The sequence below is a fragment of the Martes martes genome (assembly GCF_963455335.1).
Source record: "Martes martes genome assembly, chromosome: 13".
In the NCBI taxonomy this organism is placed as follows: Eukaryota; Metazoa; Chordata; class Mammalia; order Carnivora; family Mustelidae; genus Martes; species Martes martes.
Window position 1 is genome coordinate 5,535,152 of NC_137901.1, and position 14,254 is coordinate 5,549,405.

The window sequence follows — 14,254 nt, forward strand, 5'->3', positions numbered from 1 at the left end:
ACAGCCACAGAGAATCTAAAAAGCCAAGCCTCATAGAGACAGAGAGTAGAACAGGGGTTCCCAAGGGCTGGGCAGTGGGTGGGGGGATAAGTGATGAAGAAATATTGGTCAGAAGGGCCAAATTCCCAGTTTCAAGGTGAGTAAGTTTGGGGGATCTAGGATGCCACGTGGTGACTGACCATGGTTAACAAGACTATGTTGTATACTTGAAAGTTGCCATGAAAGTAGATTTTAGACTTTTTCACCATAAAGATAACAAAATGGTAATTACATCATATAAGGGATGTGCTAACTGACCTTATTGTGGTAAACATTTTGCCATTTATACATGTATCACATCATCACACTGGCCATAAGCTTACATAAGTTATGTTGATGATATCTGAATAAAGTTGGGGGAAAAAAAGTACTTCATTTTTCATTTACTTCCTAATTCCCAAGTGCTAGGGTGACTGACTCTTCAAAACAGTTGTTCAGAGAGCTTTTTACTATTATCCCCCACTTCTGTGCATGCCAATACAGACTGCCGATGGTTTGATTCTCCTTCTCTGCTTCAACTTCTTCTAAGTCAGTTTTATCCCAAACTTTTCTTTGATTTTCTTCCTGACCTCTCCTACATATCACAGTGACCCTCATTGCTTCATCTTGCATCTTAATAAATTCGATGCCCTTAATAAATTCGATGTCCAAATTTCTATTTCTAGTCTTTATATGTCTTGAGCTGACCAACACAGTTTGTTTTTTTTTTTTTTTTTTTTTTTTTTTTTTGCCACACACCTCCATGTGGACCGTGTGTGAGCATTAGGCACATAAAATACTTAATTCTGAATTTATCATTCTGTCTCCTTCACCTGTCCCTTAGTGGACTTAATGCAATCATCACAAGTCACACGCCAGGAAGTTAAGATCATAGGGTCTTTACTGTCCCTCATCCTATCAATCATTCCTAATATTTTTCCTGTCAACCTCTCCTATAATGTCCATGTACCAGAGCTTTAAACAAATTCTAGCTGCCACAGTATTCACCCAGGCCTTGAAAATCATGCCAAGCCTCTGCATTGTTTCTCCCATCCATTGTCGACACTATCATTACGGCGACTTTGCTAAAACACTCTTGTCCCAGGGACTCAATGTCTTTAAGTCTGCAGTGGCTCCCTAGTACCTTAGATTCCAAATATCTGGGTGTGAACTTCCAAATCTTTTTAGGACCTACTTATTTTCTGGGTAAATACCCCCACTTTTCACTACATTAGGTCTTTAATATTTATTATTATCCACTTCGCACAAAGTCTTGACAATTTAGTTCATGGTTCTGTCCCATCCTGTTATGGTTGATTTGGAGTTTCTAAGAGTTTACTTGCATCTTAATGTTTACTTTTCTGTGAAATTTCAGCGGATCGTGGGTGTGACAAAAGAAACCCATATTTTTGATAAACTGCCCAATGGTTCTTAATGATGGGTTCATTTGGAAACCACTGCAGTAAATGCCATTTTGTAGCAGAAATACAATGTGCCTCACCAGGTATTTGGTAATCTTTCTAATACATTTTAAAGTTTGTTGATGACTAAAATAGTGCTCTATTATCTATCGCTTTATTCCTGGCATCTCAAAGGCACATCTGATAGATGCTAATTAGTTCCTAGAATCAGTTAGACAGCCTGCACACATACACGTAACTGAATTTGGGAACGGTTGCTGCATCTCAGGTTTTCACACACTGAAGTAACATGTCCAATGTCATCTCAGCTACCTGAGGATGAACTAGAAGAGTTTATATAAATAATCTGCAGATTTTCACCGTTTTTCGGGATTTGTCGTCTCCCTCCTGTAGCAAGATCCTCTGCTGTAGACGGAGGAAAGAGTGTCTTTGATCCACATGCTCAGTGACCTACTTCTGTGATCATTCACTGTAAGCCCAGACGTCGTCACTGCTGGGGTTTCTTCTGACACCTCTTTCTAGTTAACTCTCACTTTGTCTCCTCATCACAACTGTTTCCCCAGCTGCCACCGAACCGTTCGGTCTGAGTAGTTTAACTTGTGAAATTTCCGTTTTCTTTTTAATCATCGAGTGTGACCCTCCTCAAAGTGGCTTCCGAACTTCACGCGAAGTACCATAAAGGGCGCTGCATGCAAGCAGGGGGTAATTAAAAGTCCTACTATCCTAATTAAGGTTAGGGAACTAATTAAATATATTTTAATAAACCACAAATCATACAGCTGAATATAATTAAATTAGGTAGATTGGAAATTACATAGATACTACTTTCGGGCCGATCCTCCCACTCGACCCGGGGCAAGGGAACGGCCACCTGTGCCTCCAGAGGTGACTTCCTTTTCTTGGGGCCGCCGCAGTCCCTCCCAGGGAAGCTAGTGCTCCAGAGCACGGAGAGAAATTTCAGTTGTGTGATCTACTCTGGAAGACAACATTCCATTTTAGTTTTCTTTCTTGACAGTCCTGGGTATCCGTGCACCAACAATTCTTTATCATCGGCTGTGATCACACACCGCTGTAAGGGTGAGAAGCAAAACCTCTGCCCTTGAAAAGTTCTCAATATAATGAGGAGATAGCAATGAAAATAATAATTCAAATGCTGTCATATTATTGATGAAGGTGTATGTCTAAAGGAAGGTACCCGAAAAAAATTCTGACCTAACAGAGCAATTCATTTAGAAAGGTTTCCACAAAAGTTATCGGACGCAAGATCACACAGTGAGTCTTTGAGATGGGCGATGCTTTCATCCCCTGTTGGCTGAAGAGCAAATGTTCACAGAGAGGAGGTTAGTGGCTTCCCAGAACTAGAGAGCTAGTGTGTGCAAACACTGGGATCTCATTCCCTAACTGGTGAACCCAAGTCCAACAGGCTTTTAACATGCACGTCAGAGTTGGACACTCAAAAGTAGGAGCCCGTGGACTGATTTTCTAGACTTGCGATGAAGGGCACAGGGAAGAGTTCTTTGGCAAACACACATGTGCAAACACACACACACGTACTTACACACATGCCCACATGTACTACATTCTTAGGAGGAGGGCATCTGAGAAAGAAGAAAAGTCTCAAGATGTTGAGAAAATGTAAGATTAAAAGGAAATGACTATGTTGTCTTTAGCAATAAACACAGGCTCATCCACTCAAATAATTATTTCCCCTGCTGGGCTCCCAAGTTCTTTCCAGGCAGTGTTCCTGCAACAAGCTTGCAAGGGAAAGGTCTTGTCTAAGAAAGGAAGCCGGTGAATTCATTGTATTACATTGTGATACATCCTGTTAACAGGAGGGCCCCCTACAGGGAGATAGAGGATGAGGGGAGGGGTCTTCTCCCGCTGAGCAGGACAAAAGGTAGGAGTTAAGCAAGGTTGTACAGAGGAGATGATGCTTGAAGAATTTCAAGATTTTAACAGTGAATAAGACAAATGAAAAATATTATTCTAAGTTATAGCGTACACAAGATAAGGAATTTAGCTCAATTGTAAAGTTTGTTGAAAGTATTTGCAGTCACTCCTAAGGGATGACTAATTTTTGAGAAGCTTAAGGACTCGCAAATAACTTCTAACGGTAGAAGTTATCCATTGAGGGCACCTGGGTGGCTCATTGATTAAGCAACTGCCCTTTGGGTCGGGTCATGATCCCAGAATCCTGGGATCGAGTCCCGTATCGGACTCTCAGCTCCGCGGGGAATCTGCTTCTCTCTGTGACCTTCTCCCCTCTCCTGCTTTCTCTCTCTCTCTCTGTCTCCCTCTCAAATGGATAAACAAAAATCTTCAAAAAAAAAAAAAAAGAAGTTATCCGTGGAAATTATCTGTACCCTGTCACTTCAGATAACCCAGAGAAGATTGTCAATCGCCCTTTTTCCCTTCGCGCTGCCTGCAGAATCTCAAGGGATGGGACGGTTGGTAAGGACACAGTCATCATGGCTGGACAGTCCAAAGCTGGATCCAGGAGGTTTCTCGCTGTCATCCCTTATATTATTTCTTCTACTTCTTTTCCTTAGAACTCATTGGTCAGCAGTCGCTATGGTCACTACGGCTCAGCTGCAACCCCAAATGGGAAGCACCCTCATATAGGACTATAAGAATAGTCCTGGTTTCTTGCAGGTAAAACCTTTGGGTAGTTGCTACATTTTTCACTTTTCGTCCGGTTGTTCAGGTGTGATACTCACACACGTATTTCTGGCTTGGTCAACAGGCCTGAAGGGACCAGCCATCGGGCACTCAGGAATGTGATTTTTCTGTCTGAGTAGGTTTTCCTGGCCAGCATCCTCTTGTTCACTGGGGAAAAAAATAATTACCCATCTACCAGCTCCTTTGATGAGTTCACAAGACATACATTGTAACCCCAGTTTCTATTATAAATTGAGACAATTCTTATTTATTACCTTTGGAGGTCAAGGCACAGTTCTGCATGACGTGGAAGTCAAGTCTGTACTTAAATGACTTCCTGTAAATAAGACTCATTAACCGCAGTGACCCGAGAACATTTTCAATTTAAGACGCTGCCCGGTGAGGAGAGTCCTTATATTAATCCCACTGCTGCCGTGGATGCAACTGCCTTCTGCTTTTCACTTGATGAGGAGATGCTTTGGCTCCCGTAACTGAAAAAGGAGCTCCTCCACCTTCTTCCCACATCCACTTGTCTTTTCCACGTGAGACTGAATATATGATATTTACATAAAAATAAGAAAGAGGAAATCACCAAGGAACTTGATTTTGGTATTCTGAAAAGGCCATAGAAACCGATTGCACCTGTTCCAAAAATTCACAATGATGTCAATTCTTAGGAGGAATACAGGAAGATGTCTCAGTGACACACTTCTATTTTTTGTTTTAATTTTATTTATTTATTTGACAGAGAAAGAGAGAGAGAGAGAGCACAAGTAGGGGGAACGGCAGGCAGAGGGAGAGGGACGGGCAGACTCCCTGCTAAGCAGGGAACCTTATACCTGGGATCATGACCTGAACTGAAGGCAGACGTTTAACCAGTTGAGCCACCCAGGTGCCCTCAGTGACACACTTCTAAAGAAAACACTGTAATTTAAAACTTTTTTATAGAATAATTCAGTTTTGTAAACATCCTGAAAAAAAAGTAAGTTTTTTTCTAATCATATTTTGTAATGTAAATTGCTAAATGTCTAGCAATTTCTTTTCATAACATTTAAGTTTACCCTATATAAATCAAGCATTTTCATTAAATTAAAAAAAAATGTATTTTAAGAGCAGAAAAATATTCCCAATTTTTTGTTGAAGACAAAAAAAATAAGACCACTTCATCTTTATAACCTGTATCAACACTGATGTTCTTTCTGTATATTAAAATGGAATGCATGTAATAAGGAACTGAACTTGATCTGGAAGTCCAACGGTTGAGAATGATACAGAAGAACACTTTAAGTGAAAACTGAAATTATGCTAACACCAATTCTTAACTGCTACTGTCATTCCTCTTCTTTTCCTGACAATAACAGGTTCAACAGGAAAAATGTAAGTCTATGTGCTTGTTTGTGATAGGACCAATTTTACAGGATCATAAATCTGTTTCTTCCCCACTTCTTCAAAAAGTTATCAGGTGTATGAGATTAAAAGAACACCCTTAGACATATGTCTGCGTCCTGAGGTAACTCTCATCCGTTACCTTTGAAAACATACTGTAATAGCCCCAAACACTAGATACAAATGAGTCACCCAGTTCTGGGACTTCTGATGTAACTTCTTGCTTGGCTGCGGGAAGAGGAGTTGCTGCCAAGAAGGTAGTGAGAGCTCCCCCAGCAGCGGTTTTGCTGTGATTAGCCTTGTTGAAGGGCAAAAACACATGTCTAGGGTGAGCATGACCAGAAGAATATCAAATAGAAGAGGTAGATGACATATGATGCAAGCCCCTGATTCCTGACACATGTGAAATTCTATGAGAGCTTCTCTTTGGACTAAGTCATTATCCTTAGTATCTGGGAAGATCAGATGCTCCTGCAGAAGGTATTTATAGACTCGATATTGCATTCTAGGTCTCCAGTAAATATAAAAGTAGTCACCCATATGGCCTCATCCATTGTCAGCTTTACAATTGAGTCCAGGAGGCAGAACTCTGTGAAATAATGGAGGAACAGCGAAATGTTAAGCAGTGTGCCACCGTTTCCTGCATGGACTTAAGACCTACAGAATACTGACCTGCCCTACAGTAGGCGTAAAGGATTGGGGTTTTTTGTTTTTGTGTTAGTAGGCTCCACAGTTAGTGTGGAGCCGAATGTCGGGCTTGAACTCACAACACTGAGATGGAGTCAGAAACTGGCTTTTAACTTAATCTCTCACACTCTGTGTTTCTTCCTCAAGAGTCAGATGCTTGGTGGGTAGGGGGTTGGGTGGACCTGGTGGTGGATATTAAGGAGGGCACGTATTGCATGGAGCACTGGATATGTGAATGAACAATGAATTTTGGAACACACAAACACAAAAATTAAATTAAATTAAAAAAAAGAAACAGCATTCTAGGTAGTGAGGAAGGAAGAAACAGAGAGAGTGTGAGAGATTAAGTTTAAATTAAACTTCTTTACCAAAAACAAGGTATTTCTTTCCAAAATATTTAATTTTTTTCATGTTCTTTAGTAGAACTTTACATTCTTTTAAACTTTCAGTTGGAACCTTGCATATAACAGTAAGAGTTTTGGCTTTTATTTGAGGGGAATCACTGACGAAGTGTGATCAAGAAAAAAAAATGATATTTGTAACTTAGATTTTTACTATATTGTGTGGTAATTGGGAAAGATTGGGGGAGAGGAGAGGAGAAATGAGAAAAGATATTCAGGAAGCTCTAAAAAATTGTTTCCAGATTAGAAACAATGGGGCCTTGAACAAAAATAGAGGGGAGCTAAGAGAGTGGAGGATTTGAAATATCAGATATAAGGCTTTCTAATATATTGGTCATTTTATTTCAGATTACTGCAAAGTAAGTCTCATTCATGTAATCACCAAATTAATCTTCTTATCCCCTTAAATCAGATTTACAACATTGATTTTGTGAATCACAAGGGAAGATAGTGGATGTCATGTATTTTCTACTTTATAACTTGTATGTTTTGAAACACAGCCATTAGTCACTACTTATGAACAATGACGATGGCCAAGATTACGCAGCAGATACCACCCACTACATGTCACACCATTAAATGCTGGAGGCTGAATTTAAAGTCATCCGTTAAAAAAAAAAAAAAAAAAACTAAAAAAAAAAAAAAAAAGTCAGATGCTTAACTGACTGAGCCACCCAGGTGCCTCAAGGACTGGGTTCTTAAATAATGTATAGGATTTACACAATCCCAGAAGAAGAAGACTAGGGATGGGAGTCCATTACATTACATTACATTAGTGGGAGGAGGAAAATGATGAAATAAACAGATTGTGTGGAAGAAAGGGAGCACATCTGCCTGATCAGAATGGAGTGTAGGAGTTAAAAATGCTGTTAAGAAAACAGCCGGGAGTTATATTCCAAGTTGATGCTGAAGAACTCTTATATAGACACCTGGGCTAATTTTAAGTCTTTCAGCCAAAGTATTCTGCAAGGTGGGAGGCTAGGAAAGAAGGGATGACCCAGAGTCAAGGTAACGTGTAACATACTTTACAGTAATACAGGGACCTGATCCCGATTTTTTCCCCCCTAATCCTTATTCTTATTGTCTGGAAACTAGAACAGTGTCTGCTTCATAATAGGTTCTTAATATCATTTTTTCTTTTGAATTAATATTGAATGCATTTGTCCTTCTTGACTCACTGGAATTTTCAAAGAAGCAAATTGAAAATGCTTTCAGACCATGTAGCCCAGTCCAAGTATGAAGTGTTATTGTATTAAAGGAGGAATGAGAGGGCCACATGAGGAAGGTAATGTTAAAGGCATCTCCAGGGTTTTGAAACTGGGAGTAGCTCTGGTGTGTAAGAGACATCTCTCTTTCAACCAGAGAAAAATAATAGAGGTGTTTTTGTTTTTGTTTTTGTTTTAATCTAGATGCTAACAAAGACTAGAGGGGGCCTTGGCAATGTAAGGACAAAGCCTGTTGTTACGTGCAATGTTGCATATATATAAATATTCGTATACTAAATGTTGAGTATTCATCTCTGAAAACATGTATTTTTGAAGGAAATCTATTATCTACCTTAATTGTTATGTTACATCTAACATAAAAGAACACAGCTACTGATGTTGGGACAAAAATAGTAGGTGATGTTCCCTCCAAAAAGGGTGTGGATATGCAGACAAAGTGTCTCCTTTAAATTATTTTGGCCAATTCCTACATAGAGTTAAAAAATGAAATACTGCACAATAGTCCTAAGTTTAGAATATTGTTGGGCTTCTATATGGAAACATGTATTGGTCCATGAAATATTATTTGTGGCCAAGAACGTTAGAGAACATTGGGTCCCAGAAATGCTTCCTTTTACCCTGGTTGGAACACTGAAATCTCCTAAAGTGAACTTTTTATTTGCATTTGAACATTCTTCGCTAATTCAAATGGAGAGAACAGCTAGAGGTAGGGAAAAGCTTTTCCTCGTGTTTGATTGTGTGTCATTGAATCCGGAGAATCAGTAAGGTTAACCCTTGACCTGAATCATGATAAATAATGTGTAATTAGTTTATTCAAGCTATGACATACCCTTGTCAAAAATCTTAATATTATTACTATTAATAATATTTTCCACTTCTAAGATATTGAGGAGAATATGACATTTCTTGAAATTTCATAGCATCAACCAGAATAAACATGAAATACTAGGTTTAGGAATTTTTCTTAATGTGTTATTTAAGAAATTGATAGCATCTTAGTAGGCTGTTTATTATGTCATTTTCTCATCGACAGGATTTATGAGCATAGACTGAGAAACAAGTGATGGTTATACATTTTGTTATTTTTCCATCTAAATTATCACCAACACTGTGGCTTCTGACCTGCCAGAATCATTCTAAATGCTATTTTACATTCTACATTATTTCTGAAATTGATGAGATATAATATTTTTGTGGTTATTTTCCATTATAAACAAGTTTAGACACATAAGGATATATGTCATGAATTTTATTTTTTCTGTCAATTTTCAGTGATCAGTAATGATGTTTAAACATGCTCTAGAAAATAAAATGTTAGATTTCTAAATATATCCCTTTCATTTTATAGGCAGACGTATGATTTGCCCATGAGTACTTTTCTCTGTGTCAGTCTCCTGTAATTCTACATTGATTTTATAGGACTTCTGATTTAAAGTGCGGACAGAATTTTTATCCCACAACACATTCACAGAAATGCTTTTTTCAGAACTGAACCTACTTTTCATAGATTAATATACAACAAGAATCTACCAAGCAAAAAACCGTTTACCCGTGGAAAGCTCAAGTAATCGAAAAACGTTTACCTGTTTGACTGTGGAAAGCTCAAGTAATCAAAATACTCAGAGATGACAGGTTAACATTATAATGATATTATTGTCACTTGCTATAGGAGAGAAGTCTTGCTTATCCACATCAGAAACACACCGATGCAGCCATGGAGCTCACTCTCGAAAGAACATTCTTTAAGATACAAAGAGGAAGGGCTGCCTGGGGGCTCAGTCATTTAAGTGTCTGCTTTCAGCTCAGGTCCTGGGATCTCAGGGTCCTGGGATCGAGCTCCCTGCTTGAGCCCTCTGACCCTCCCCCGATCATGTTCTGTTTCTGTCTCTCTCAAAAGATAAAACAAATAAAAAATCTTAGAATAAAGTTAAAAAAAAGAAGATACAAAGAGGTAGTAGAGCAGGAGGAACATATAGGATATGTTTAAGACAGAAGAAATGTAGCCCACCTTACAGGAACACTGGAAATTTATCATTGAAATGAGCTTCATAAGACAACGTGTCATTCATGGCATATTGTGGTTCAAAGTTGCTTCATCAATGCCATATGTATTAATTTCTTCCCAGACACTCTGTTTAGATGGCGAATGGGTTTGTTTCTCAAGGAAAAATCACTACAGCTTCCCATTTATTCACATTTTAAAAAATCCATGAAATGTAACTATCTGAAAGTATTTGTCAATACTTTTTAAATCAGTTGGATTTGTTAATGGAAGCATCCGTCCTTTCATTTGGATTTCAAATAATTAGTTCTTAAAATTCTTTTGTCTTATTTGCCCAGATCAAGGTTTACACATTTAATTGAAACAGTAATAGTTTCCTGTAATAATCCACACTCAAGAGAGGAGGGGGTGACTTCAGAAAGAAATATTAAGATTCAGTTGCCAGGGAAGAAGTTCTAGAGAGCTGAAACAATGGAAATCTTTTGTTTCCTAAACAAATGTGAGATTTGGTATGTGCAGTTCCTGCAGATTCTTCTTAATATGTAATCTGTAAAGGTTAACATCTGCTCTTAAAGTCTTCAGTCATGACTTCTATTAAAGATAAGTAAGGTCCTATGTGGTCGTTCTCACTGACCACTAGACTCTTGTTCTTTGGCAGAAGAGAATGATTTTCAGTTTTTCAAAGAAAAGTACATTGGCTTCCATATTTATTCCTGCTGGTTGGGGAACAGCCTTTGTTAAGATGTGAGCAACTTTGTAAGGTCACATGAATTGAGTCTTGATGTGTGTTTATGTTTTCATGAATGAAGTTTTTGAGGTAAAATATTTTACTAAAAATATATATCCACTTGTTTGTGATGCTATCCCACATCCCTCATGCCTTATAATCCCTCCATGTTATTTGCACTCAGATGGAAAAAACTGAGGACTTTTACAGTCAGTTGAGCTTAGTTTATGAATCAGTGTTTACTTCCTAAAAGATCACTATTAATCTGTGTGTGTTTGTGTTTGTAGTTTCTCAAGTTATTACACCGGATGTCAGCTGAAAGAGATGGGCAAAGGTAATGACTGAGTCCTGGTCAGAAATGTCCAAATGTCCACAAATTAGGAAATATTGGGTTTAATAACAACCAAGGGCTTATCAGTAAAAGTTCCCATGATATATCATCATGGAAATAAATATATATGTTTAATTAGATAGATAGGTAGAGTCATTTCAACTAATACTAGGCAGTAGGTCAGGATGGGTGATTTGTCTAATAGCCTTTAGTAGAAATGATTCTAGAATGATTTTACCATGTGTAAGAAGTTACATTTTTAAACCTGAAAAATAAGAGATGCCAATTAAAATTTAATTTTAACCAAACTGAGTTGTTCAAATACCTGTATTGTCACTTTAATTTTGGATACCACATTATATATATAGGCATGGTTAGCCAGCCCATCACTATAAACCACTTACAATGTGGAACTGATTATGCGGAATAAAGACCTGTCTTCCTCTTGTTAAAATACAGAAATATTTAAAACCAATTAATATCCCCAAATTAATTAAATGCATTTCACAGCTCAAGAATCTCACAAATAAGGTCCTAATTAAAAGAAAGGCAAAATGAGGTATTCTGATGACAAGATAATCAGTGCATGGTGTATTTGCTTTGTATTTAGCAGCAGGATAATATTTTAATAGCCCTGGGAAATGTATTTCTTGGATAGGTTTTTCTTACTGAAACCCAAAGGAGAGGCGTTGCTCTGTCAGGTGTGAGAGGAGTTAGTGCATTGCTGTGAGTCAGAGTCTTTGAAAGAAAGTTTATTTTAGACTCTGAAGGAAATTACAGGATAATTTAGATCATCAAATATGCCTGAGGGATAAAAACTGTACTTTCTCAGAAGGTGTTTTGTGAGAAAGTGTTTCTCAGGCTAGCCATGGTTTCTCAGCCTATCTATGGTCTCCAAAAGCCGCTGTCACTGTTTTATTTCCTCAGGAGGACACGAGCCACTTCTCCTCAGAAGGTGAAGTCGCCCGCTCCTGTCTGTTTGCTGGCCCTGGATGGCTTTGGCAACTAGAATCCTACAGAAGTGGGGACACCTGGTGGGCTCAGTCAATAGAGCATGCAACTCTTGATCTCAGGGTCATGAGTTCAAACCCCATGTTCAGTGGGGAGCTTACTTTAAAAAAAAAAAGAATCCTACAGAAGTGACTTTCAAAGAGACTCTGATAAGGAATGACTTTTATGAAGATAAGCAACCTTATGTTATACTTTTTTCTTGGAGTAACGTTGATAAACAAAGACCGAAATAAAGGACTGCTTAAAGCTTATTAGATACAAAACAATAAATTTGGATATTAGCATATGAACAGGTCTATATAATGCTCCCATTACAAAAGCAAAGTAACCCTCCCATTTGCTGAACTGTACCCAGTCTCACTGATTTTGGACAAAAGGAAAAGCTAGGAATGGGACATAAAAAAAGAAAAAAAGATAAGTTTATCAAAGTTCGAGTATGAACTTCTCTTTTATAATCAAAAACAAAATGGGGCAAGTGTGAATTTATTTGGTTTAAAATATATCAGAATTCTTCAATTCTATGGAAACATGCTTTGCAGAACCAAATGCAAAAGGATTTTAACTACCTAGTATTATGAATTATCTGAGCCAATAAATACTATTATCTTGGATAAAACTATATGAGTTATATATATACATGTGAAATACACACCTAGAAAATGTTTACTATATATAATTTTAATAGAAAAAACATGCAATCCATTAAAGTTTTAATAAAGGAAAAATGAAGAAAATTTTATTCCTACTTGAGAGTAACAATAATATATATACTTACTGCATTTCAAAGGGAAACATCAATAGGTAGTTGAGGCAATTGACAAAAATGATGCATTTTTTTCATTTGGAAATATAAGATCTTGCCCAAGAAACTGATATTCTTGATTTAAAGCAAGACTGATTGTCCAGTAGAGAAAGAAAACATTACAATTTTTCACTAAACTACCCTCCATCTTAATTTAAATATCTGATACTTTATTTTAGAAAATCAATCCACTATTTATTTTATAAACAAAGTTTTAGAAGTTCAGAAACTTAAAAATATCCATGAATAACAAGTACACCTTAGTCTTCTGTTGATTTTCTGATTCGCTCATTTCTTGCTCATTTGTCATCAAGCATGTTAGTTATTCTACTGACAAGTCTGTCCTCTAACCTTATGGGAAGTTCAGTTTGCTATGAGTTGCACGGATTGGAGAGTAAGTGTCATTAATCTGAGTGGCCATACTTAATTCAATTGTTGACTCATTGAAGGACCTTAAGAGTAATTCCACTTTGTTTCATTTTAATCAACTATTGTATCATCTTTATAAAGTGTTCCTTATGCATACAAGCAAAACCACTTTTATAAGCAATAATATTGGTTAAGAAATGACAACCACCACAAAACTTCACGGTTTGGTTTCAGATATCATTGTTAAAGTAACGAGCTTTCTATCTTGGTCACGTCCACTCTGTCCAGTTGATTGCCATCGACTAATAGACTGTCGCAAAACTTACTCTCTACCCAGGGCACGTAATGAGAGCAGGGAAATTGCAGATGACAGTCAGTCTGAAATTCAAGCTCATGGACATTCTAAGCTTTTGTGGTTAACCAACCAAGTTTGAATAATAAGTTATATAAGAACATTTTATCACCTCTGCTAAATTGATGCATCTATTGTGTCTTTGATTCTCTTTTCCTTCCCATCCATCAATCCCCATTTTGGAGGAAAGATTGCGGAAGAAATTAAAAGTGGCATTTAAAGCAACATATGACTTTTCTTTGGATGAGGACTTTTAAAAACAAGATCTGCAGGGAAGATCAGCTGAAAACTTAGAAATAAGCTTCTGAAAATCTTCCCTATTAATGAACTAATTAACTGATTATAAAGTTAACTTCAATACATCAATAATTGCTATTGATAAACAGATGATACAGCAACTTTTCCTTTGTATTTTAATCTTGCAGTTTTTTTTTTTTAAATATTTTATTTATTTATTTGACAGACAGAAATCACAAGTAGGCAGAGAGGCAGGCAGAGAGAGAGGAAGGGAAGCAGGCTCCCTGCTGAGCAGAGAGCCCGATGCGGGGCTCGATCCCAGGACCCTGAGATCATGACCTGAGCCGAAGGCAGAGGCTTTAACCCACTGAGCCACCCAGGCGCCCCGTTAATCTTGCAGTTTTAAACTCATTCTAATTACAAACAATGGGTTAGTTAATAATACAAAATGAAGGAAAATTATAGATATGCAAGCCATTCAAAGGTCATGAAACGCTTGAATGACAAAATTCTAGTAAGCTGGTTCCCCTGGATAAGAGTATTTGCAGCAGAAGCATTTCTCTGGAGGGAGAAGAAAGCAAGCTTGAGTAAGATGGAAGTCTTTGAGGTACATCTCAGTCCAATGA